Source organism: Microcaecilia unicolor, chromosome 3 (assembly GCF_901765095.1).
Source record: "Microcaecilia unicolor chromosome 3, aMicUni1.1, whole genome shotgun sequence".
NCBI classification, from domain to species: Eukaryota; Metazoa; Chordata; class Amphibia; order Gymnophiona; family Siphonopidae; genus Microcaecilia; species Microcaecilia unicolor.
The window spans coordinates 404,860,614-404,887,302 of NC_044033.1; the positions used below are offsets into that span (position 1 = coordinate 404,860,614).

Consider the following 26,689-nt stretch of genomic DNA (forward strand, 5'->3'; position numbering starts at 1 on the left):
GAACAGGTTGGTTTTTAATGTTCTTCCCTCATATTCATGGAGGCATGTTGTTTTTGTTTTATATGAATATGTTGGACATTGTTATATCAGATTGCATTGCCTGTAACAATTTACATTGCTTGTGCCTTTACAAAAGGCAGGAAGTGCCTTTACAGGTATACATGCCTATTGTATGGCGAAAAACGTAAACTATCTGTAGTGGTGCCAAAGTGTACATAGAGAGTTAGAGCATGGGTCGCAGGAGCAGACAGCTCTGATCCCTAGGCTCCTGCTGTACCAGTTGCAGGTGGTAGGAAGCAGCAGCAACAGCCCAAGTTTACAATATTAGCATTCAAGTGTGTCTTTTATTTTTTGTTAAATTCATCACCCTCACCAACTGGAATTTCACTTCCCCTCCTAGAGCGGATTCACAGAGGACACTTCCCTTTGTGGGCTCCTCTGACTCATCATTAAGCATGTTAGAGGAAGCAGGGCTAGGACCACCTGGAGCTGGCCGAGGGGCAGAGCGAAAGCAGCTCTGGGACTACAATTGCTGTGAGAGCACACTGCTCTGTTAGCAGCATCAATGCATTGTTATGTGTCTGGCGTCAAGGGCTTGAACTCTGCAACTTCTTCAGGGAGATCTTCCATTGAGTTGTTGTCCTATTCTGGAAGGCAGGCAGGCTCATTGGCATAGGCACCAACATTTCAGAATGATTGGGGTTGCCAAAGCTCAATACAAATTAAACGTCCCTGGACACAGTGGAGTTTTCTCAAATTGGGGGTGCTCAGCACCTCCTGGCACATATAAAGCTCGCTTCTGTGCTCAGTGGAGACTTATGGTACACCTTCTGCATCTTGCAACTCCTTTTTTTGCTCACCCTGGGCTGATAGCTCCATTCCCCTTCAGGAGTCTATGCTGCTGATGCCTTATGGTGTACTTTGCTCAGACCAGAAGACCCTGCCATCCTTCGTTATGTTGAGCATGTTCCCATGAAGACAAGGACAAAACAAAATCAAGTGGTCATTTCACTGTATTAAGAACTCAAAGATTCTGGCAATTTCCTAGGGTCATTTGATTGTGGTCCCCTTGCAAAGTTTAGGGAAGGAGCTGAAAAACTCAGAGGTTTTGAAGGTTTCACAAAGGAGCCAGATTTCAATGTGAGAGGTGTGGATATTCCTTAATTCTTTTCTTTCAGTATTATTTTTAGAAAACAATTCTTGGAAGTAAAGACATCAGTGTGCTTTAAGCTGTCTCACAGTGCAGTTTCTAATGCAATTCCCGACATTTACTGCTTGGATATAAATATGCAATGGGGTCACCTTCATCATGGGGGGGGGGGGGGGGGGGGGGGGTTGGAAGGTCTTGATCTAGAAGCGTCTTGGGGGTCTTGATCTGGTGGGAGGACCTTGGGGGTCTTGATCTGGGGGCTGGTTTTCCTTGGGGGCCATGATGGAGGGGGGGGGTTAAGAGGAGCACAGTTGCCCCTTTAACATTGGGAATAGGAGCATCAGGCCATAGCTTTCAGAATAACGCTGCTTGTGAAATGGCTCTCAAGCAGGGTTTTCTTTTACCACAAGATTCAGCAACTTGCAGTTCTGAGACACTGAAGGTAGCTGAATCCTGTGGTAAATCAATGTGTGGTAAAAGCTTGCTTTTACCACACCTTATTTTCCCCCTAAATATGCACCTACTTGCATATATGCTAGTATTCTACACATTTATGAGTGCAAATGTTTAGCACCTAGCTTATAGAATTGTCCTTTGTATCTGCAAAACTTCTGCATTTATTGTTCAGGATGTTCCAACACTTTGCCATTCAATTAATGCAGAGAAAAGTTCTGTAGCATGTACTAACTGAATGGCAGTTTGCTACACCTATTCAAAGGCACTAACTGTCCAGTGTTATCTACCAGATCAATAGTGACTGTGCAGTAACTTCATGTGTGTTAACTGTAAGGTGCAGTCTCCGCCCCTTTTCTACATATTCTGCACCCTATACTATGTTTGTGGTTATCACAGAAATTACTGTGCCTTAACGGCTGCTAAGAAACTGTGTTAACAGCATGGCACTCATGGTTTTTTTTTTTACTGTGCATTAATTGCTGCATTAATAGCCAATAAACTTAGTAAATAGGGTCCTTAGACTTTTTCAGAGGATATTCTTCTAAACGTAAGCCTGATATCTGAGGAAATTCTTCATGGTACTCACTTCAGGTTGAGTTTCATGTAGTAGTACAGATATACACGGTATCACAGTAGTTGTCTATTCATGCCCTGATGCTCAGAACTCCCATGGTAAACCAACAGCACAGCATCTATACCGCTAGAGCTGTGCAGAAAATTAGCTCGCCAATGCTCAAAGGAAATGGTATGCAAATCATATGCGTGCTGTTAAAGCGAAAGCAAGGAGGAGGTTGTGCTTGCGCATGCACAGAACAGTTTCACAGTAAGCCCAGCTCCTGTGCGCATGTGTCAGGCAAATCCGAATATGAAGCACACATTGATGTCTGTTTTCTGTGCCTTTAAATATAAGCTTTTCATTTTTTTTTTTTTTACTTGGAAGGCTTATATTTAAACACAGGAAACAGGCGCCAATGTGTGCTTTCACTTTCGGGTTCACTTTGCGCACATTTGTTTCTCACTACCGGCTCTTGGGGGCTTGCACAGGCTTCTCTCTGCTTCTAAATGAAAGAAAAAACCAACAAATTTTAAAGACAGAATCGGGAGAAATCCTCTCTTCAAACACCCTAACGCCTGCTCTGAGCCGGCATAAGGTTTTCACTGGTAAGGGTGGCTTTGTTTGTGTCTTCTCTGAGCAGTGGGAAGGAAAAAGGAAATTACCTCATGAACATCCATTTGACTACATTAGCATGATATTTGTGCAAATCTTTGATCCTCTCATTGTTTCCTCTCACTAGAGACTTTGAACATTCTGCGCTCACTAATGTGAGTTCTAGTCCAGCACTAATGGCTTCTAGCGCCTGCACTTACTTCTGAGCATTGGGGCCTAAGAGCATTATCTAGTCTGTCCTCTAGTCCCTGCTTAATGTGTTAAAATAGACTTCGCTACTACTGTCTTCTTCCTTTGTACTTATCATGCGCTCCCCGTATATGTCCCAAGCATGCTTGACTAATGATCAATACTTTGGTTGCTATCACCTTTTCTGATAGGTTTATTCCAGACAGTGATTATTTTATCTGTAAAGTAGGAAAAATAAAGTAGCAACATAAAGAATGATTTCCAGTTGAGTGTTCAACCCCAGTTCTGATGGCAGTAAACATACAGTACTTTTACTATTTAAAGAACACTAAAAGATGAAACTATTCACATCACAACAGGAGGCTTTCCAGTGCCGTGAAATGAATCAGCAGCAAGTTACAACATGATTGACAAAAAGGTATAGACTTAAGTAAAACAAAAAAGGCATTAAGCATATGTCTGGGAAAAACAACAGAGGTTCTGTTCTCATTGAATGAATAAGCCATTGTAGATGCCTCGGAAAAAAAAATGTTGTATATAAACACCAGGAAAATCCAATCAAGATTAATTTTAAGAAATGGTAAGGGACAAACTTTATGATTAAAAAATCTTTGTGATACAGAGTATGTCTCTGTCATCAATATATGAAAGATTCTCACACACAGTATGTCCTTCCACAACATTTGCATGTGAAGCCTACTAGAAAACAATTTTTAATCTTTGTGGTTTATAGATATGATAGCAGTGGATACAATTTATTGTCAATCTAATCTAAAAGATAATATAATATTTCACATACATCTCATTGACCAACAAACAATATCTTCAGCTGTCTGAAAGTGATAGCAGATATATGAAATGCTTAGGTTTTGGCCTGGACCTACCTGTGACCTGGGATAGGGGCAGAAAGACAGGACCCTACAAAAAGAACCCCTTTCCATGGGGCAGAGCCTGAGATCCAAGTAGGCCAGCCTCTTGTGAGATGTGCTACGAAAGTTGGCCACAGAAAGAACAAAAAGGATAACACCAGCAGAAAAGACATCATTAGAGAACATAAGCATCACCATACCAGGACAGACTGAAGGTCCATCAAGTCTCTAACAGTGGCCAATCCAGGTCACAAGTACCTGGCAAAATCCCAAAAGAGTAAAATAGATTTTATGTTGTTTATCCCAGAAATAAGCAGATGATTTTCCCAAGTCCATCTTAATGGACGTTTATTTTAGGAACTTGTTCAAAGTTTTTAAAAACCCTGCTATACTAATTGCTTTTAACACATTCTCTGACAACAAATTCCAGAGTTTAATTACATTTTGAGTGAAGAAATATTTTCTTTGATTTATTTTAAATTTACTACTGTTATGTGCTCCCCTAGTCCATGTGTTTTTGGAAAGAGAAAACAAGCGATTCACATCTGTTCATTCTACTCCACTCAATATTTTCTAGACCTCTATCATATCTCCCCTCAGTCCTAGCCCTAGCCTCTTTAGGCTTTCCTGATAGGGAAGTTGTCCCATCCGCCTTACCATTTTGACGCAACAACAAAGGACATAAGAAAATATCAAACACAAGGAAGAAGGAGAGGAGTTCCCAGGAAAGGTTACCTGGTACATTCTTGGAACATTCTTGGGCGAGAGAAATCCATGACTATGTATATTTTTTGAGTTTGTTAGCAATTTTAGGGTCCTTTTACTAAGCTGCAGTCGTTGTTGTCTAGGCTAGACTAATGTAATATGTATATTTGTTTGCACTAAAGCTTTGATTAAAAGATTACAGTTAGTCCAGAATATAACCAGCTATCTGCTAGGAGCTGACTAGAGTGTTAGGAATATACATGACACAATAAAACCAATGGCAGAATATCGCTGGTCTCCAGGTAACTCCCTGTTCTGCCCCGGTACTATCTCCCGCTTAATATCAGCAGATAGCCGGCTAAGTAACATTTAACCGGCCAGGTACCATTCCTGGCTGGTTAAATGGTTTTGAATATCAGAGGGATAGTAAATGACAGTAGATTAAGACATGCATGATTAAACCCTGGCATTACATTCATAAAATATGAATGTCTCATCTCTACAAATCTACCTCTACAAATCTACAAAAGCTAACAACGTCCCACCTCTACTAATCTACCTCATCAAAAGCCTTCAGAAAACCACACAAACTATCGTCCTACCTCTATCAACGTCCCACCTCTACAAACCTACCACATCAAAACTCTTCAGAAAACTACATATAGTCCTTTCTCCTTAAAACAGTCCCTCAGAAAATTCTAAAGACTGTCGATATCCTCTCCATGTAATAACAGTTAAATACTGATGTAACTGTCAACCGAAATGTAAATTGTAAGCCACTTTGAACCAAAACTTGTTTTTGGATACCAGTAGGATACAAGAACGCATAAATAAATAAAATAAATGTGATAAAGTACACATACTTGATCCTGATCTGTCTCTGCCATTTTTGGGACACAGGCCATAGAAGTCTGCCTGGTACTGACCTTTTACTTCTCCACTACTGGAGATGCTGAATAAGCAACACTCCTGCCCATCATAAATCAGCAGCCATGAGGTCATTTAAGTTTTGCTTTTATTCCATCCTCTTTCTATTTAGAAATCATCTGTGCTTATCCCATGCAGTTTTGAATTCCATTACTGTTTTTGTCTCCACCATCTCCACTGGAGGGGTTTTCCAAGCATCCAGCACCCTGTCCATGAAAAAGTATTTCCAGATGTTAGAAGGCTGATAAAAAGAATGGAGGAACACTGTGATTTGTTGGTTTGAATGTGATTTTGTTGACTTGAAGATATTAAACTGTTTTCAGTAAGATATCTATGGAGTCTCGCTGATGATGAGATGTATGGTGTTAGGGCCAAGTTACTGTGCTATAACATTCAGTGAATTATGTTTCCTATATGGGTAGCATTATAGAGACAATATGAGTTCCACAAACTCTGCGACTCATACACCCTTGATTATACTAGTAATAATATTCAATACTGTGTCACATATCAGCTAATGTATAGCTTATAAAAGGGGTCTTTTCCAAAGGTGTGGTAGTGTTTTTAGCGTGCACCAAAAATAAGCATGCGCTAAATGCTAGAGATACTCATATATTCCTATCTGCGTCTCTAGCATTTAGCATGTGCTAATCATTAGCACACACTAAAAATGCTAATGCGCCTTTGAAAGGGACCCCCCAAAATGACAAAGCAATTTCACAATAATTAGTAGATCCCACACTTATCCCATAGTCCCCCAGATTCTGCATATCACACCAAGATTTCTGTATGGAAATCGAAGCATATTCCACAACAATGTGCATAACCTAATTGGTATGAGCCAATCAGCGCTGATAATTGCCAATTAACGACACTAATTGACATTAATTAGAATTTACATGCAGAACTGTCTAAGCGTATTCTATAATGTGCTGCACGTAAATTCTAAGTCACATGGTTGAAAAGGGGGCATGGCTATGGGCGTAGAATGGGCGGGTCATGGGCATTTCTAAAAGCTATGCTTGTTGTTATAGAATACTCCTGGTTCACACATAATTTAGGCAATGGCATTTATACCAGGTTTTACTTGACGTAATTGCCCGTAACTAAATTTAGTTATGCAGTGCTTCACTCGGCATATTCTATAAACCGTGCAGAAATTTAGGCTTATTCTGTAAAGTATGCCTAAATTAAGGTGTACTTTATAGAATGCGCTTAAGCGAATTTCATTTCTGTGCCAAATTTATAGGCGTGATATATAGAATCTAGTCCAATGTGTGTACTTATATATTCTCAATAAAGATGTCTCTCTCCCTTCCCTCTCTAAGTGGAAGCCTCTCACCATGGCCCAGAGCCAATCTGTAGTTGATCTTTCCATTTCTACTTCTGAAACTTCCTTATCTATTCCTGCTGATCGGCATTGGAATGCCTTTTCTCTGGTTAGTACCATGGAAGTTAGGAGTTTATTACCTAAACATTCTGCTTCCGCTTGTTTACTGGATAGTTGCCCTTCATATCTTATGAAATCTTCACCATCCATAATTATTACTTGGCTTACATCTCTTATTAACTTTCTACTACAACAGGACCTCCATCCAGGTGAATTAGGGGGAATCATTCTTACTCCTTTGCTTAAAACATTTAAATTGGACCCTATGCTTCCAGATAATTTTAGACCAGAAGCCAGTATTCCACTATTGGCTAAACTTCTAGAGTCTATTGTAGCCTCTCAACTGACTTCTTATCTAGATAAACACAACTGCTTAAGTCCATTACAATTTGGATTCTGATCTTTTCGTAGTACAGAGTTGGCCTTGCTTTCTCTTACTTCAGATGCCAGGTCTCCTCTGGCCAGAGGTATTCCACTTATTTTACTTCAATTAGATCTCACCACTGCATTTGATACATTTGATTATGATATTCTTCTTTTTAAGCTTAATTCTATTGGTATCTCAGATATTGTATTACATTGGTTTAAAGAATTTTTGATCAGTAGATGTTATAGAGTCAAAATGAAAGATATGCTTTCAGAAGCTTGGTATCAACCATGCAGACTCCCGCAGGACTCCCCATTGTCACCCATCTTGTTCAATATTTATATGAGCCAGATAGACTTTGGTTTCTCTTTCCTAGGTGTAAAATACTACTCTTATGCAGATGATATGTTTCTATTAATTCCAGTTGAGAAGGGACTGAGCAATATTTCATCAATGGTGGCATCCTGTATTTCTAAAATGAATAACTATAATTTTATCCACAGGTTTAAATTGAACACTGATAAGACAAAGGGCATATTTTACTAAGGCATTCTCACATTTTTAGCGTGCGCTAAAATTGTGGCCACGCTAAATGTTAGAGATGTCCATAGGAATGCATTGGCATCTCTAACATTTAGCGTGCCTGCAATTTTAGCGCGTGCCAAAAATGTGAGCACGCCTTAGTAAAAGACCCCCCTAAATTTGTCTGGTTGGATAGAAGTTTTGTTTTTGTTCCTGTCTCTCTAACTATTTCTGATAATCTTCCTCTAAAGGTTGACAGAACGACAAAGGTTCTTGGCATCATCTTAGATTTATTTATTTATTTTATTTATTTTGCACATTTATACCCCACGTGTTTCCCACAGTTTTGCAGGCTCAAAGTGGCTTACAATGCACTGAATGACTATTGCTAGATCAAAGATGAGATGGTTACAATCAAATTAGATAGAATAGAGGAAACAGGGGAAAGTAGATAACAGGGAAAGGGTAAATGAGTCTAAAATGGTCCGTAGATATGCTGGTAGGAAGAGCTGCAGGTTATAAGTTGAGTCTGGGGAGTAGGCTGAACCTCTTCTGGCTGGAAGAGAGGTACATCAACTGGACACACCAAGATGTCCCAGCTTGATGGAAATGGAGTCCATTAACCGCCATTCCTGCTCCCATGGCAACTGGCGCAGCGACCCACACACTCTCCGACCTCTTCAACGAGAAACAACGAGAACCTCAAGTAAATCATATCTCACAAGTTGTATTTTTTTATGCTTTGTCAGCTACATCAAATTTGTCATTTTTCATACTCATCATTTTGCTACTTTGATGGAGGCTACTGTTTTATCTCATGTTGACAACTGTAATATTTTATATCTATCCATTACTGCTAAACTTCGCTCAAAACTACAGATCTTGCAAAACACTGCAGACAAATTAATATTGGGTCTTAAATGATCAGATACCTCTTCTTCAGCTCTTTGTTTCTCTTCATTGGTTCCCATTTCAAGCTTGTGTTCTATTAAAACAGTCTTACATAATATTCAAAATGTTTGATGGTTTTGTTTCTGCTTATATTCTTGATTTTTTTTCCATTTCCTTCTGTTAGCAGTTTCAGTAGAAAGAGGGACCCATTTCATTGTTTCTGCCTTCATTTTTAGGAGTCAGATACAAGCGTTATCTTGAGGCTTCTTTTATTTATCAAGCTCCTAATTTTTGGTCATCTCTTCCATTAGAATTATGTTTTTTGGGTTCTTATTATTCTTTTCATAAAACCTTAAAACATTTTTTATTTAAGAAATTTATGAGTTAACTTTTCATTTTTGGTTACCCGCTTTGAACCACTTTTGTGGGAGTTAGCTGGATACATTACATTACATCCTTCCGGTCTTCTGCTGGAGATCTCCTTCAATTGGCTAGTATCCAGACTACCACTTTAGGGTTTGTGTCTATAGGCAGTAATGTCATTGCCTGTCCTTTGTCTGTAGTCAAGTAGGTGCAGTGGCTTGCTAAAACTTCATGAATGATCCAGGTCTTAGAGATAGAATGGCCTGACATTATCATGGCCTCAGCATCTGCTGTGGTTGTGCAGGACCAGAACATGAATGTGAAAAGTGCAGCTTATCATGTGCCTCCTCCTGACATATAACATTAGTTGTTTACTTCTAGAGATGACTGAAACATTTTTGTCAGTTCACTTTATATTCATTTTAAGGCCTAGTATAGAAACTTCAACTCCCTTGTCCTAACTGTCTTATGTCTACAAACCTAATACCTATTACCACCCAAGCTCTATCATAACAATAGTTCTGATGGAATCTATGCCTCTGATACAGTCCATATCGTTGACATTGACTCTTAATCCATTTTGATTGTAATTTGTTTTCTATTAATTTGTTGATTTGGTTAGCTATGTATATTTTGCATTTTTTTTATGAATATGGTTTTCGTAATAGTGATTTAATGGGCACACATATATGAGGAAGCCCTTGTCTGGCAAAATATCATCCATGGCAGAGTTGGATAGCCTATGCTCAGTACATTTGATTTTATCAAGTCTCATGAGAATTACAGTTCTTATTTTTGCAAGACTTCTGATGTAGACTGTCTTTAATTAGAACAAGAGCATGATGTTGATGCTTTGGGTTTGACAACCTATATTTGTTTTTGGTTTTTTAGAACAGTATAAAACTCTACTATTTTTACCTGAATTTAGAAGAACATTGGTCAGGTTTGCTCTTGCACAACTTTTGAAGGAATGTTTCTTGCTCAACACCCTCTATATGTGAAAGTCCATACTTTCTGATGGACTTGTTACAATTGATTGGATCATTTGTGCAACTGTGAATCCTTTTGTGTAATGCAGTGCCAATGTGGTTTATGTTTTGATTAACTAGCAAGTGTCTTTGTTTTGTGTAATTTGTGCCCTTAAGCTGTTAAGATGAGCAATTGTCTGACAATTAGAATTATTCAGCTTTTAGATGCCTTTATAAAATAGGCACATTTTTGAAAATCTTTATAGATGCTTTGCTTTAAAATTATGCACTAACCCCTAAATTCTATAAAAAATCACTAAAAATTGCATGCACTAACTTGGGTGTGTGCCCAATTTGCTTGCACAATTTATTTAATTTAATTTATTATTAGGATTTATGTACCGTCTTTTTGAAGGAATTCACTCAAGGTGGTGTACAGTAAGAATAAATCAAACATAAGCAATAGACAATTACAGCAGTAAAAATAGTAAAATAAAAATACAAAGTATGGTATAGTATACTACTTACAATGTCAACACAATAAGTAATAAAACATTTAATTGAATAATGAGCTAATTAGTGCTTCTTAATAAGTAATTATTGGCACTAATTAGATTTAATTGAAATATACATGCATAAAATTAGGCATGGTATCTGCACCTAAATTTTGCATGTGAGCTCAAAAAGGGGGTGTGGAAATGAGAGGATCATGGGTGGAATGGGGGTATCCCTAAAATTTTCATGCATAGTTATAGAATAAGGTGGATATACACCTAATGTAAGCACAATGACTTCCACCATGCTTGAGTTAGTGTAAACGACTGTGTCTAAAGTTAGGCATGATTTCTGGGTGTAAGCACTATTCTATAAACCGCGCCTAACTTTAAGTGCAGTTTATAGAATAGTGCTTTTTTTCAGTGCCAAATGTTTGGGTACAATTCACCCCTACATCTAAGATTTTTAAAAAGCTTACTTTTTTACTAATGCATGGGGTGATTTAACTGTAATATACTTAAATTTGCTATGTATTTTTTTCTCTACCATGAGAGGCATTGGTCTTGGCTTCATTTCTATTATATCAGTCTTAAAAACTTTTAGCAACAGAACTGAAACAGTCTAGAAATGATTGTGGCCAAACTATACAGTGGGACTCCATATTTCAACTCTGAATCTGTTGTCTGGATGCATGGAAGGCTAAACATGTGCTGGTAGGTCAAGCTATAAGTTTACTAATATTTTTACCAGTAAGCCATTGGGATTACATTAGCAAATGGTATGCAGAAGTAAACATATACTTTTTTTTTTTTGCTGTATAAAGTGAAGTTTGCTGTACTGAGGTGTTTAATTTATTGCTCCCTGGCTCCTGCTTATTAATCTGTCGGCTGAAGGCCTTCTAATTATAACATAGCAGAGAGCAGGATATGAAGCTCATATGGGAAAAAGATCATACAGGTTTATTATTCTGTTGTTAAAATTCCATTAGAACATAAAATGGGGGAAAGAAAATGCTCACAGGAGCAAAAAAATGTTCAAGAGGAAATTTGTCTTCCTAATTGTACTTTTGATTATCTTACATTAAGAATCTGAGCATGCCACAAGATTTAAAATGAATTCACAAAGGAAGGTATCTAGCTGCTTACTGAACACAAAGTAACATTTATTACCTGGCTATTAATGCACCCCATTCATGTCTCAGTATCTATGTTGGTTGAAAAAAATGGTCTTTTGCTAATTGATTCCTTCAGATCAAAGAGACATTGTTGGGGTTTTGGAATACAGGGATTTGAACCCTAATATCTCTTTTGCTGCCCTTTGAATTATGTTTCCCCTGAAAGTTTCTCTTGATGAAATCAGGCACTCCACCAAGTTAACTCCACTCCCCATGCATGAAAAATGAAAGAACGCTGACTGACTAAAAGGCCCTGATATGGACTCCAATGAGTCCACAATTGGACCACATGAAACTGTGCAAACCATGTATAAAACATAAGTATATGGTGTCTGTTTCAAGGGAACAGGCTGTGCCAGAATTACTCATTTGTAATATATTAAGCATTAGTGCTCCAAGTAAATTACATATTGATCAAGTGCCAAAATGTCTGCTAACTTAAGAAAAAAAAACTTAAAGCAGCTGCAGTACATTTTTCTTAGGTTTATTGATTCAATACAAAAAAAAACTAAAAAGAAAGAAAATCTCAGGTATGTGAATCAGTAGCAATTTACCATGCATTTTAAAATGACACTTAAAGGAGCCCTTCTACAAAATGCTTTTTAAGCAGTTAGCTCATGAATTCACACACGCTGTTAGTGCATGGGAGCATTAAGTATCACAACGCTGGTCTGACAGTCTGTAGTGTTCATTTTTGAGTGGAAAACAAACTAGCAGATCAGTATAATGTCAAGATACCATACGTGAGACAAATGCCCGACACAGGCCTTGTTTCGCCCAACAATAGGGCTGCGTCAGGGGCTATAATGTTCAACAAACATATCAAATTATAAAACGTGTCAAATTATAAAATGCTGTTCATTATAGCCCCTGGGCATTTGTCTCACGTATGGTATCTTCAATAAAGTCTTTTGGACATTATACTGATCTGCTAGTTTGTTTTTCACGTTGGATTTTGCAGATAGTTTGCCTTGTTGTTTTCTGGGTGTTCATTTTTGAAGCAGATGGACATCTCAAAATGGCCAAAAAAGTGTCCATCTGCCGAAAACATCCAAATCCCGATTTTCCAAAGGCAGAATTTGGATGTTTTACACTGGAGTTCATTCAACTAACAAGGACATGTATTGGAGGAGTGTTTTGGGCGGGACTAGGGTGGGCTCAAATCAGGACATCTTTCAGCAATAATGGAACAGAAACATTCAAGGCAAAAAAGAAGGATGACTTTATCTAGACCTGTTTCAATCATGTCCAGGGTACAAAAAGGTGCCCTGACTGAGCAGCTGACCACTGGAAGGATGAAGGCACGACGCTTCCTTAACCTCCTAGTGGTTACTGACCACCTCCTACCCCTCTAAGAAGTAAAAGTGGCAATGGATACCAGAATTTATGACAGCTTCAAGCAGTGGCGTTCCTAGCCTGGCTGACATCCGGGGCGGATCGCCGATGCGGCCCCCCCGGGTGCAGCGCCCCCCCCGGTGAAACTACCCCCAGGTGCATTTTTACCTGCTGGGGGGTGCCGCGCGCCTGTTAGCTCCGAGTCTGCTCGTTCCCTCCCTGCTGCTCCCTCTGCCCGGGAACAGGAAGTAACCTGTTCCACGCAGACGGAGCAGCAGGGAGGGAACAAGCAGACTCGGACCAACAGGCATGCGGCACCCCCCCCAGCGGCATGCACCCGGGGTGGACCGCCCCCATCACCCCCCCCCCCCTTGGTACGCCACTGGCTTCAAGTATTGTGATCATTCCTAATAGAACAGCAAGCAAGTGTAAGGAGTAGCCTAGTGGTCAGTACAGTGAACAGGACCCAGGTGTAACTTCCACTTTAATTCTTTTATTTCTGTTCAAATATGTAAGCCCTCTTAGCACATAGAAATACCTACTGTACCTGCATTTATAATATACCTGCAAGCATGATGGCTATTATAGTGGTGTACCTTTAGATACAGTAGGATTTGATCTGTTCCTGAAGAGCTCACAATAACATATAAATGAATTAAGGTGGGATCTGTACCTGGGTTCTGTGGCTTAAAATCCACTGCACTAACCACTAGGCAACCCCTCTCCTCTGCAGAGACATCTGTGTGGCCATTTTTGTACAAATGATGCAAGACAGAGGTTTTAGTGCCTGCTTTTCTTGCGTTCACATTTTGAACATTTTATTTTCAAAATGGCTGTTCATTTTGGAAGTTTTCAGCACAAGAACATCCTTCCCGTGTACTTTCAAAGAGGAATTCTCAACATTTTTCCTGTTCGAAAATGGTTTTGAGATGGATGGGGGTTTGTTTTAGACATTTTGAGCTGGACATCCCAATTCTGACTTAGACGTTCTTTCGAAAATGCCCTTTTGTGTGTATTTAATTCATGCACTAATTCACACATTCTATAACAGGTCACCAACATTTAAGTGGCTGTTACACACTTCAATTTATAGAATACTGGCAGTTATGCACATGTGTATACTTATACATGTAAATGGTAGTTGTGCAAAGACTGTTATTGAGACAGATATAGGGAAGCCACTGCTTGTTCTGGGATTGGTAGCATAGAATGTTGCTACTATTTGGGACTCTGGAATCTTGCTATTATTTGGGATTCTGTCAGGTACTTGTGACCTGGATTGGCCACTATTGGAAACAGGATACTGGGCTAGATGGACTATTGGTCTGGGCCAGAATGGCTATTTTTATGTTCTATAATTGAGCACTAAAATGACCTAGCCCATAAGTGTAAGGGTCGGGAGGATTCGCAGGGGACAGGCATGGGATGGCAGAGACGGGCTAACATTTAACCATATAATTTACAGAATACTATAAGTTATGTGTATAACTGCTGCATTTAGGTGCTAACATTTATATTAGCCATAGGCCTGGAATAAATATTCATGCCTAAATGTAGTCAAGCTCAAGCTTTCTTAAACAATATTTTAAGTAAACGTGCTGGTAAAGCTCTCTTTCAACAAGCAGCTTCGTATTACACTGAACAGGATAAATCTGGGCATCTGTTAGCCAACTATTTAAAAACTAAAACAGAGAGAACTAATACCTCCAGTATTTGAAATCCAGATGGTGATACTCAAGTACTTTTACAACTTTTATAAAGACCTGTATACTGCTCAATCTGCTAATGATATGTCTTCCTCCCCGTTCCTAGCAGACATACCTCATCCTATCATTGATGAACAAGACAATGACATCCTAACACAACACCTAAAAGATGATGAGATCTTGGAAGTTCTTTTGAATATGGCTAAAAGGAAAACACCTGGGCCTGATGGCCTGCCAGTAGAGTTCTACCTTGAATTTAAGTCAGTTCTTATACCTAAATTGTCTGCTTTCTGTAACTATCTTATACAACCACATAATTTTTCAAGTACAATTAGAAAAGCGACACTAGTCATTTTACCTAAACCAGGAAAAGATCAGCTTCAAGTTCAAAGCTATAGACCTTTATCAATGATCAATGTGGATGCTAAAAGTTTTGCAAAGCTATTAGCAACTCATCTTCAAAACATTTTAGCAAAAAATAATTTCTTCTGATCAGAATAGTTTTATAAACTGTAGATCATTTTCAGATAACACCAAATTATTTATTCATCTGATAACTGAAGCAGCACGATCAATGTGGCCCTTGGCACTAGATGCTGTAAAAGCATTTGATCACATTGAATGGACCTTCCTGTTTCATATTTTGGCTTGGTTTTAACCAATCTGCAATCACCATCTTCAGGGTCCTATATCATGCTCCGACTATGGCTATTCAAACTAATAATAAACTATCCAGGAAATTCTACCCCTTAAGAGGCACAAGACAAGGCTGCCCTTTATCTCCACTGCTCTTTAATATTGCACTTGAGCTGCTTTTGCTAGCAATTAAAAATCAATTGGTGATACTACAGTGAAATTATCAGCTTATGCAGATGAAAATGCACTGCTTATTTCTGGGATAGCAGCATAAAATGTATTGAGCTTTTTTGGGATCTTGCCAGGTATTTGTGATCTGGATTGGCCACTGTTGGAAACAGGATGCTGGGCTTGATGGACCTTTGGAGGGGCATAATTGAACGAAAACGTCTATCTCCATGGGCGTTTATCTCCGAGAATGGGTCCATGAAGGGGCGGACCGAACCGTATTTTCGGAAAAAATAGACGTCCATGTTTTATTCGACAATTTGTGAGCTGGGCTTTTTTGTTTTTCAGCGATAACGGAAAATGAAAGCGCCCAGCTCAAAAACGAATAAATCCAAGGCATTTGTTCGTGGGAGGGGCCAGGATTTGTAGTGAACTGGTCCCCCTCACATGCCAGGACATCAACCGGGCACCCTAGGGGGCACTTTTACAAAACCAAAAAAACAGGTAAAAGAGCTCCCAGGTGCATAGCACCCTTCCCTTGTGTGTTGAGCCCCCCAAATCCCCCTCAAAACCCACTGCCCACAAGTCTACACTATTACTATAGCCCTAAGGGGTGAAGGGGGGCACCTACAAGTGGGTACAGTGGGGTTTGGGGGGGGTTGGACGACTAATAAGCATTAAGCAGCACAATTGTAACAGGTAGGGGGGATGGGCCTGGGTCCATCTGCCTGAAGTCCACTGCACCCCCTAACAACTCCTCCAGTGAGCTGCATACTGCTGCCAGGGAGCTGGGTATGACATTTGAGGGTGAAAATAAAAGTTGTGAAACATCATTTTTTTTGTGGTGGGAGGGGGTTAGTGACCACTGGGGGAGTCAGGGGAGGTCATCCCCGATTCCCTCCAGTGGTCATCTGGTCATTTAGGGCACTTTTTGGGGCCTTATTCGTGAAAAAACAGGGTCCAGGAAAAGTGTCCTAAATTCTAGCTACAAACGCATACTTTTTTCCCATTATCGGTGAAATGCGCCCATCTTTGTTCGGCAGATAACCAAGCCCCAGTTCCGCCTTCGCCACACCTCTGACACGCCTCCATCAACTTTGTCCGCATCCGCGACGGAGTGCAGTTGAAAACGTCCAAAAAACGGCTTTCGATTATACCGCTTTATTCGTTTTTGTGAGATAAACGTCCATCTCCCGATTTGGGTCGCAATATAGGCGTTTTTCTTTTTCAATTATAAGCAGGTTGGTCTGTCCCAGTGTGGCAATACTTAAGTACTTATGTACTCTAGTCCTGACTCCATTTCTCTGCCTATTTTTTGGAAGGTATCCACTATTAAGCCATTGTTAAAAACAATCTACTTCTGACCCTTACATACCTGCCAATCGTTTCATTCCTCACTAAAATCACAAAGAAAGCAGTTTTCCAGCAAGTCACTTGTTTTTGGAGTGGGAACAATACCTTCCACCTCAATCAGTTAGGATTCCAAGAAGATCACAGGACAGAGAGAGAGTTCTACTAACGCTTCTGAATGATCTTATTTATTTATTGCATTTGATATACTGCTAGGGCCTGCACATAGGCATCTAAGAGGTGTACATCTTAAAATAAGCAGAAAGCAAGAAGGAGGAGGACGAGAGAGAGAGAGAGAGACAGAGAGAGAGAGAGAGAGAGAGAGAGAGAGAGAGAGAGAGGTGAGTATTAGTGAAAACATTTCCATAAAGAGGTTGGTTTTCAGTTGTTCCTTAAAGGCTGCTACACTTGGCTGGTTCCTAATAAGAATGGAAAGATCATTCCAGAGTTTGAGACCCAAATATCTAAAAGCAGAGTCTCATGAGATATTGAGGTGAAGACTAGATAATGAAGGAAGGGTAAGGAGGTTATTGTTTGCTGAGTGAAGGAAACGGAGAGGTTTATAGGTGTTTGTCACCTAGATGCATCTAAAGATGCCCTCTTAGGTCATTTAGATTTAAGTTCTACATTTAATACAGTAGATCATTCACTTCTGCTTCAGCTTTGAGAAACTGGACTAAATTGATTCCACCCCTATTTCTCATCCCACACCTTCCAAGTTCTTTCTAATGATGTTTCTTCATCTCCTTTTCCTTTCCCCTGTGGAGTTCCTCAGAGCTTTATTCTAGCTCCTATACTTTTCCAACATATACCTGGTGCCTTTTGTACTCTGGTTCAGGAGCTGGGCATTTCCTTCTATACTGGATGTAACCAATTACTGTCCTTTTGCATCCATTCCTCTATTTGTTAAGATGAAGGGATTAGTAACAAGGCAGTTGAATGAGTTTTTATTAGCTTATGATTTACTTCATGATTCTCAGTCCATTTTTCGGAAGTGCTTCAGCACAGCAACAGTGCTCGGTGCTTTATTAGCAGAGGGTAGGTTACTCTTGGGGAAAGGTCTAAGGGCTATTATATTACAATTTGACCTCTCATGCTCTTTCAATCTAGTGGATCACTGTTTGCTGTTGGAAATTCTGGATGTTTGGTGTTGGAGGTAATGTTTTATCCTGATTAAAGTGTTTTCGTATCTCTAGGGCATACAGTGTGAAATTTATGGGGTCCCATTCGGAGTCATGGAAAGCCACTTGCGGTGTTCTGCCTCCCTTATCTCCAACCCTGTTTAATGTATTAATGTCTGCTTTAGGCCAAGTCTTAAGCTCTGCCAGTTTCAAGATTTTTAGTTATGCAGACGACATTTCTACTTCCTGACTCTCAGACACAGCAGGATACAGCAATCAGAATAAGATACTGTATTTATCTCCTTGAAACTTGGATTAAAACTCATGGCCCTAAAGCTTAATAAGGACAACCTACTAATATATAGAATGATAATATGTTGAAGTTAAGTAGTCCACACTTCACTTTTGAAGAGAACATTAAGATCCTTGGCGTCGCTGTAACAGGAACTCTGTCATTAGACTCACAGGTGAATTTACTCATTAAGTAATCATTTTTGATGGTGAGAAAAGTAGGAGGAATGCAATTGCTATGATACCCATACTTTCAGATTGGATGTTCAAAGCCTATTTCTATCTGTTCTAGATTACAGTAACACCATATATGCAGGTTGTCAGAAAGGCCTTCTGAGGAAGATTCAGACTATCCAAAATATAGCCAAGCATTTAATTTTTCTGCTCATAAATATGATAGTGTTTCTCCGTTGTTGTGGGACTTCCACCGCTAGAGGCTTGAATTCAGTTTAAGGTTTGCACAATAGCTCATAAGGTCCTTTATGGATTAATTCTGGAAATATTTGCTTGGTTGGGTTCAAATGGCCAACAAAGACAGAGGCCTTTGAGACAGCTTACTTTTTTACTATCCTAATCCTAGTAAATTGAAAAATAAGACCATTTATTTTGCTGGCCCCTATGTTATAGAATTCCCTTCCTTTACAATTGAGAAAATTCAGAGTTTCCCTGATTTCAAAAAAGTTTTGAAAACTTTTCTATTTAAGAAGCTTTATAATTAGAATGTGTTATTAACTCTCTTTTATATTAACATGAATTAATTGAATGGTTGTTAATTTGCAGGGTTTGCCTGCTTGCTACTTGTTCTGATCCGCACTGAACTCTATGGGTAGAAGTAGAATATAAGAAGTAAAGTACAAGTAATGTAAAGTAAAGAAAATATTTATGCTGATGATATTCAGCTGCTTATAATCCATGATCACTGGGATACATCATTACAGAATATGTTTTTTAAGAATTTGGACAGCATCTTTTCTTGGTTTAAATAACAGAAATTGTCTTTCAACCCTTATAAGTTTGAGGTTATTTGGTTCCTCAGTCATGAGATCTCTCTAACCTTTCAACCCTTGATTGGTGGTGCCCCATTGCCATTCAGGGACTCCATCTGTTCATTAGGGGTGATCACTTATTCCAAGCTCTCATTCGCTTTCCATATCTCTAAAGTAGTCCAACAGTCATTTTTTGCCCTTAGGTAACCCATTCTTTGAAACCTTTTTTTGGATAATAGAGCACTCTGTATGCTGTCTCATTCCCTGGTTCTGAATTGTCTGGACTACTGCGACTAACTCTTGACAGGCCTTCCTTCATATCAGATCTGTTGTCTCCATTTAGTTCAGGACCACTGCTGTGAGAATCTTGTATAATGCCAACAAATATGATCATGTCTTCCCACTGTTTTTTGAAATTGTTGCTTCTGACTCATCATGCTTATTACTCCATGACCTCCCCTTGTTTGGCTTCTATTTTAACTCCATATTGTGCCTCTTGGACACTTAGGTCAACAGGCTCTAAATTTCTGGTAATCCCCATCGCTTCTCATTTTAGACTTGACATTTCTCGTGAGATGGCCTTTTGCTGTGCTGTGCCATTGCTCTGGAATCATCTTATTCTGGATCTTCAATCCATATCCTCATGTCCTACATTCAACACTGGAAGCAGCAGTATGTCAGCCAATGTTGGCATCGCTGGCACCCCTGCTAAGAAGGCACTGGGCAGTCTACCCCCACCCCTTTACCACACTACTGCATAGATGTACTATTATAGAATCATGGGGCAAATCTATAATTTAGCATTTTTGCCATTCAATCCCTTCAATTGTTTGACTCCTCCAGTCTTCTTACATTTCTCATTTACTCCTTCAGGGATGTCTGTTCTGTTGCAGAACTTAGTATCATCTGCAGAAATGCAAACATACATGCTGTACAGAACTATTAATGCAGCGCAAGAATCTCATTTTTCAAGTGAGTTTTAGCTCCAGAGGGACTGTAACATGACTTTAAGATAACAGAGAGTATTGCTTTCTTTTTTTGCTTGAGGGTATTTTCCTTGTCGAAACAGCATCCATGTCCTCCTCCTCCCCCCCCCCTCAAAAAAAAGAGTATGACGCTTGGCACAAACACTGAAAAATATTACATTATTTTGAAATTATTGTGCTGAGGCCTTTCAGTCACGCTTAGTGACAGCAAATTGAGTGTGCCATTGAATATCTTATTGAATGAACTCTGGACTGCTCAAAAAGACATTTGGGTTCTTTGTGTTCTCAGTGCAGGCACTTCTCTTTCTCTCTCTCTTTCTTTCATCTCTTTCTTTTAACATAGCCATTATTTCATGGTCTTAATACAAAACATGCAAGTTGCAAACATACTATGGGCTATGTTCACTAAACTGCTCTAAGCATTTACCCCCAGGTTCTATTAAAGTTGGGCACCCAAATTTCTGACTAGTGCACAAACTTGGGTGTGTAATTTATAAAATGGTGCCAGTTGCATGCCTAACTTAATTTGATACATTAGGTCAGGAGTTCTCAAACATTTTCTGTTCACGGCAAACCCCCAGCTACATGGGTCTCCGCAGCACCCCCGGCCACATGGGTCTTCGCGACACCCTCCCCCCAGTCAAATGAGTCTCCATGCCCTAGGCCACATGGTATCTGAAACTCCCCCCCCCACACATAGGTCTCCCTTTCCCTGCAGACCCCTCCTCTCACACCAGCACACCGCCACCTTCCAGGATTGCTTCCGTCTCCTTCCCCGGCCGTCGCTGCAATGCTTGCAGCTTACATTTTCGGGCTGTCCACGATTCACACAGGCACTCTGGGGCCTTCCCAGTCTGCCAAGTCTGGCCCTCTCTGAAGCAACTTCCTGTTGCAAGGGCCAGAGGCAGCAGAGGGAAGTCCCCACAGTGCCTGTATGAATCGCCTATGCCCGAAAATGTAAGCTGCAAGCATTGCAGCGGCGGCGGGGGAAGAAGCAGGAAGCGGCAGATACCAGACCTGTGGGAGGAGAATGTAGGGAGTGATGCGCTGTGGCACCCCTGAGAGTTCGCTGCAGTGCACCAGGGTGCCACAGTGCAGTTTGGGAACTACTGCATTAGGTGCTAATTGGCATCCCCCAAATTCTATAAATGACATCTTAAGTTGTGCGTGCTAATTTGGCCGCATGACCTATTGCATGCACAATTTAATTGATTAACAAGACAATCACTGATAATTGGTACTTAATCAATTAGCAGCACTAATTGGCTTTAATTAAAATATGTGTGCACAACTTTCTAGGCATATTCTATAACAGGGTGTGAATAAATTCTAATGCATGCTGCCCAAAAGGGGGTGAGAATATGGGCATGGGCAGATTGTGGGCGTTTCAAAAGACTATGCACACTATTATGGAATACACCCGATCCGCGCCTAAATTAGGCTCAGGTATTTAGGCCTGGTTTTAGGTGGCCTAAATGGATGCTTCTAAATTTGAGGCACAAGAAAGGCATGTGAAGCATATTCTATAAACTACTCCTAACTGTAGGTGTAGTTTATAGAACTGTGCTAAACACATGGTTTTTTGGCGCCGATTTTAAGGCGTCATGTATAGAATTTGGCCCATTAAGTACAAATAAGCACTCAAGTGTGTTAATTGGTGCTAATTTGTAGTTATGCACAGAAACTGCACTTAGGGTCTATATAAATATAGAGCCGATATTCAACTGGCAGCGGGCAGTGCCATTCACTGTTCTCCAACAGCGTTGAATCCAGATATTCAATGCCTGGTCATATCCGGCGACCAGCATTGAATGTCCAGGTTTATTTTGTCTGCTGAAAGTTAACCGGCTAGCGCCAAATATTGGCATAACACGTTAACTTTTTAGTGGTCAAAGTTAGGCCTGCTATTTAAGTGGTCTATTTTGACTGGTCAACATAAGATTAGTCGGTTAGGCATTGAATATCCATGCCTAAATGGATATGTTGCGCGATACTGCCGGTTAGCAGCTAACCATATTCAGTGAGCGATAACTGGTTATCTCCCACTGAATATCCACAGTTAAGCCCATAAACCCTATTTAAACTGGCCAGAAACTGTTCCTGGCTGGGTATTTCCTGGCCAGTTAAATAATTTTGAATGATGTTATTAGTGTGTATTATTTGCCTAAGGGGATAAAGCAGACCAATCAGGAGGGAGAGTTTGAAGTCTCCTGACAGCTTGGATCTAACAAAATTTTTAGAATCATCTCAGGAAAATATTTATTTATTTATTTATTTGTTACATTTAATTCCAAGTATGCAAAAGAAAAACAGAGGGAAACTCCACTCAAAATCACCTCAATGGTAAAACAAATGAGCGAGTCCAAATTCTAGATGTGTTGAACACCCCTCAAATCACAATGTGAAAGAAAGAAAAGAAAACAGGGGGACAAGACCTCATAACTTGCTACTGCAAGTCTAGAGCAATCCGACCATCTTGGTCATATATATGCAATTCTTAATCATTGGTCAAGAAACCCCCAACCAACCAAAGAGGTTGTCAGAATTACTCTGTTCTTTTCTCAAGTTTATCGTAAAAAAGTTTTTTTGTAGATTTTATCAATTTATATCCCACATTTTCCCACCTATTTGTAGGCTCAATGTGGCTTTCATAGTACAGCGAGGCGTTACAGACTCCGGTGTAAACAAATACAAAGTGATGTTGTGGTAAGATAAAGTTCATGTGGCTTAGCCCACTTGGGAATCGTACAACGGTAGAGTTATGTTATGTCCATTACAGTCTTGTTTTGTAGTATTGCAGAGATCAGGCATTGATGTTGGTTCGGTAGGGTCTCTACCTTTTTAACAGGTTAGATTTTAGTGTTTTCTGGAAGTTAGTGGTCGTTCAAGTTTTCAAGGCTTTGGTAATGTGTTCCACAGTTGATGTGTCTTATGGGGGAAAAAACTGACGCGTAGGTTATTTGCAGCTTGAGTAGTGCAGATTTAGGTATGTTTGTGTTGATTCGGAGTGTTTTCTAGTTGGTAGGTCGATTAAGTCTGTCATGTATCCTGGAGCTTCACCGTAGATAATTTTGTGAACCAGAGTGCAGATTTTGAAAGCAATGCATTCTTTGATTGAGAGCCAGTTAGTTTTTCGCGAAGGGGTTTGCACTTTCGAATCCATTTTTCCGAAGATAAGCCTAGCTGCCGTGTTTTGAGCGGTCTGAAGTTTCTTTAAGGTTTGCTCTTTGCATCCCGTCATAAATTCAATCACAGTAGTCTACATGGCTTAGTACAATTGATTGTATCAGGTTGCGAAATGTTCCCCTCGGGAAGAATGTTTTCACACGTTTGAGTTTCACATTGAGTGGAACATTTTCTTTTATTGTGGATGTCACTTGGCTTTCTAGTGTTAAGTTACGATCCATTGTAATGCCGTGGAATTTTTCAGGCGTCTGAGATAGGGAGGGTGTAATCAGGGGTGTTGATAATTGTGGGGTTATCCGCACTGTGTTGGGATGAGAGGATAAGACAGTGTGTTTTTTCTTTGTTTAGTTTTAGTTGAAATGCATTTGCCCAAGAGTCCATGTTCAAGCTGATCTTGATTTTATTGGTGATTTCTGGCAGTTTAGATTTGTAAGGAATTGCGACATCATCTGCATAGATGAAAGGGTTAAGGCCTTGGTTGGATAAGGACTTGGCTAGTGAGGTCATCATTAGGTTGAAAAGGATCGGTGATAGCGGTGATCCTTGTGGTACTCCGCAGTCTGCTTTCCTCGGTGATGATATGTTTGAGTTTGATTTTACTTGATATGTTTTTGTGGTTAGGAAACCCTTGATCCAGCTAAGTATGTTTCCACCAATTCCGAACTTATCTAGTAATTTTATTAATATATTATGGTTACCATGTCGAATGCACTAGACATGTCAAATTGGAGGAGGAGGATACTTTTGGCCCATTGCTATTTCCTGCTTGAATTTGGCTAGGAGAGTGAGTAGTACTGTTTCTGTGCTGTGGAGGGGGCGAAACCTGACTGTGATCTAGTTAAAAGAGCTACTTTGTTAGTAACAATATCTTCTGTTGAAAAAACTATACTCACATTTTTGGTTGTTTCTAAACATACCAGAGTCATTGGCATTACTACTTCATTCATTCATTCATTGATTAAAGAGGCTTGAATGTATCTCTAGGCTAAATTAAGACCAGGAACATAGGGTATAGTGCCAAATAGACCTGTCATTGATATCTAATTTGAATTTATTTATTTGTGACATTTATATCCACATTATCCCAAACAAGTTTGATTTCAGTGCGGCTTACAATAAACAGTATAAGATACATAACAAAGAATAATGCATAAGAAAGTAATTTTGTTGTAAGAATCCAATTTTACAATACAGTGTCATAAACATACTGGGATAACTATGAATGTTTAACATTTATAAAATCTATTCTGAATGAGAAATTGTACATGAAGCAAAGAGAAAGTTAATGGTAAGTAATAACCAAATTCAGGTAATAATTGTTTTGAAATATAGTTGTTCTTTGTGAGGGTTTGTTTGAATAGGAACGATTTGAGGATTCTTGCGGAATCTAGTATATTCCTGTATATTTCTATTTTGGGTGGTAAGGAGTTCCACCATTGGGTTCCTAGGGTAAGTGAAGTTTGCAGAGTGGACAGTTTTGCTAGATCACTTTTTTGCAATTTCAGAGGTGTAGTCTGAGATAGTTTCTTGCCTCATATTAGTATTTCTTTGAGGTAAGTTTATTAATGGTAACATATGGTCTAGAGCTGTGCCATTTAGTATTTGAAAGAAAAATGATACCTAATTTGAAGGTGATTCTTGCTTTTGATTGGGAAGCCAGTTGTAATTTGATTAATAAAGGGGAGACACTTTCAAAATGAGAGATTTTGTATATGAACCTGGCTGCAGTGTTTTGAGCTGTTTTGGAGTTTTTAACAGGTACTCCTTACAGCCAGCATATATGGCATTACAATAATCATACTGGGATAATGTTAATGATTGTACCAATAGTCTGAATGTTTCTGATGAGAAATAGGGTCTTATCCATTTTAGTTTCCAAAGTGACCTGAACGAGTTTGTGATTACTGAGGAACTGAGTATCAAATGTTAAATGTTTGTCTATAATTATACCTAGAACAATGTGGATCATAAAAAGTTTCAGATCATATCAAAAATAAAATAAGGATCAGTTACTTTAAGAAAGAGTCCAAAGAATACTTGAAATGATTATTAAGAGGACTTTACAGTTTTTTTTTCTTGCATGATCTCAGATCTGCCAAATAATTGTGGTATGAAGAAGTCATAAAGACTGCTGGTGGTCCCTGCCTCAAGGGTTCTGCTCACATATCTGAGAGAATAGTACAAACTGTGTCAGAAATGTTTGATCTATAAAATAAGCATCTAAATTGTCTTTAGAAATATATTAAATATGCTAAAGGTATATTTCAGATGATCTGAGGGAGTCCAGGAGTTTTCACCCTAGGCATTGCTCATGTGTAATTACACTGCCTTTAATCTGATCTTCATCTACTGGCTTTTGTATAATGAAGATGCGTCTATGTGTTTCATGAGACGACAAGGCATTTCTCCCTTTGCTTCTGTGGAGCAATGCACTATACCGTTAAGGATGTGCATATCTTTTTGTCACTTTAAACAACTGTCCAACTGCATATCACAGACTAGTTGACCCTGATGTTTCTGTCTGAGGTATATGTATAATTATTAAAATGGCATTTATATAGAAGTTACTAACCTGTGATAACTCAATAGCAAGTTAGTGACTTCTGTGATAAAGAATAACATCTCGTGATCAACTACACAAGCTGTATTATTCAACTCCTGTGAGCATGGAGTTGCTAATGCGTGACCTATAACTCCCAGGAAGCAAACATAAAAAATGATGGTAGATAAAGATCTGTGGCCTATCCAATCTGCCCATCCATACCATCTACTTAGCTCTACCACTCCCTTAAAATCTCTGAGATTTCTTGAAGCCACATTTCATCTTCACTGCGTCCTTCGAGAGGCCACGCATCCATCACCCTTTCCGTAAAGAGGTTTTCCTATCACCTTTACATTCATACTATGCCACTTATTCCAGAGCTTTCTTTCAGATGAAAGAGGCCCACCCAGTGGCAGTACTACTGTGGGGCCTGAGGGGGGCCGGGCCCCCCGCACGTATTCGCCCCCGGACCCCCCTCCAGCGAACCCCGCCCCGCCTACCTTTACTTTTGCTGGCGGGGGATCCCACTCCCCACCAGCCGACGTCTTCTCAGTCCTTCCTGCTCTTAATTTGTTTGCTGACGTCCTGCACGTTGTACGTGCAGGACGTCAGACTCAGAGAACAGTTCTGTTCTCTGAGTCTGATGTCAGCAAACAATTGAAGAGCCGGAAGTCGGCTGGCGGGGGAGCTGGGATCCCCCGCCAGCAAAGTAAAGGTAGGCTGCAGCGGCGGCGGTTTCGCGGCGGGA

General features: G+C 39.7%; 1 long non-coding RNA gene across 1 annotated transcript; it reads left to right on the plus strand.

Annotated features, from left to right (window-relative positions):
- The first annotated feature begins 3,930 nt into the window (after positions 1-3,930).
- On the plus strand, positions 3,931-26,491 carry LOC115465171. The gene is made up of 4 exons (XR_003941342.1): positions 3,931-3,940; positions 19,576-19,585; positions 22,413-22,418; positions 26,342-26,491. It is a non-coding gene; the product is annotated as an uncharacterized LOC115465171 (long non-coding RNA).
- Positions 26,492-26,689: the final 198 nt, after the last annotated feature.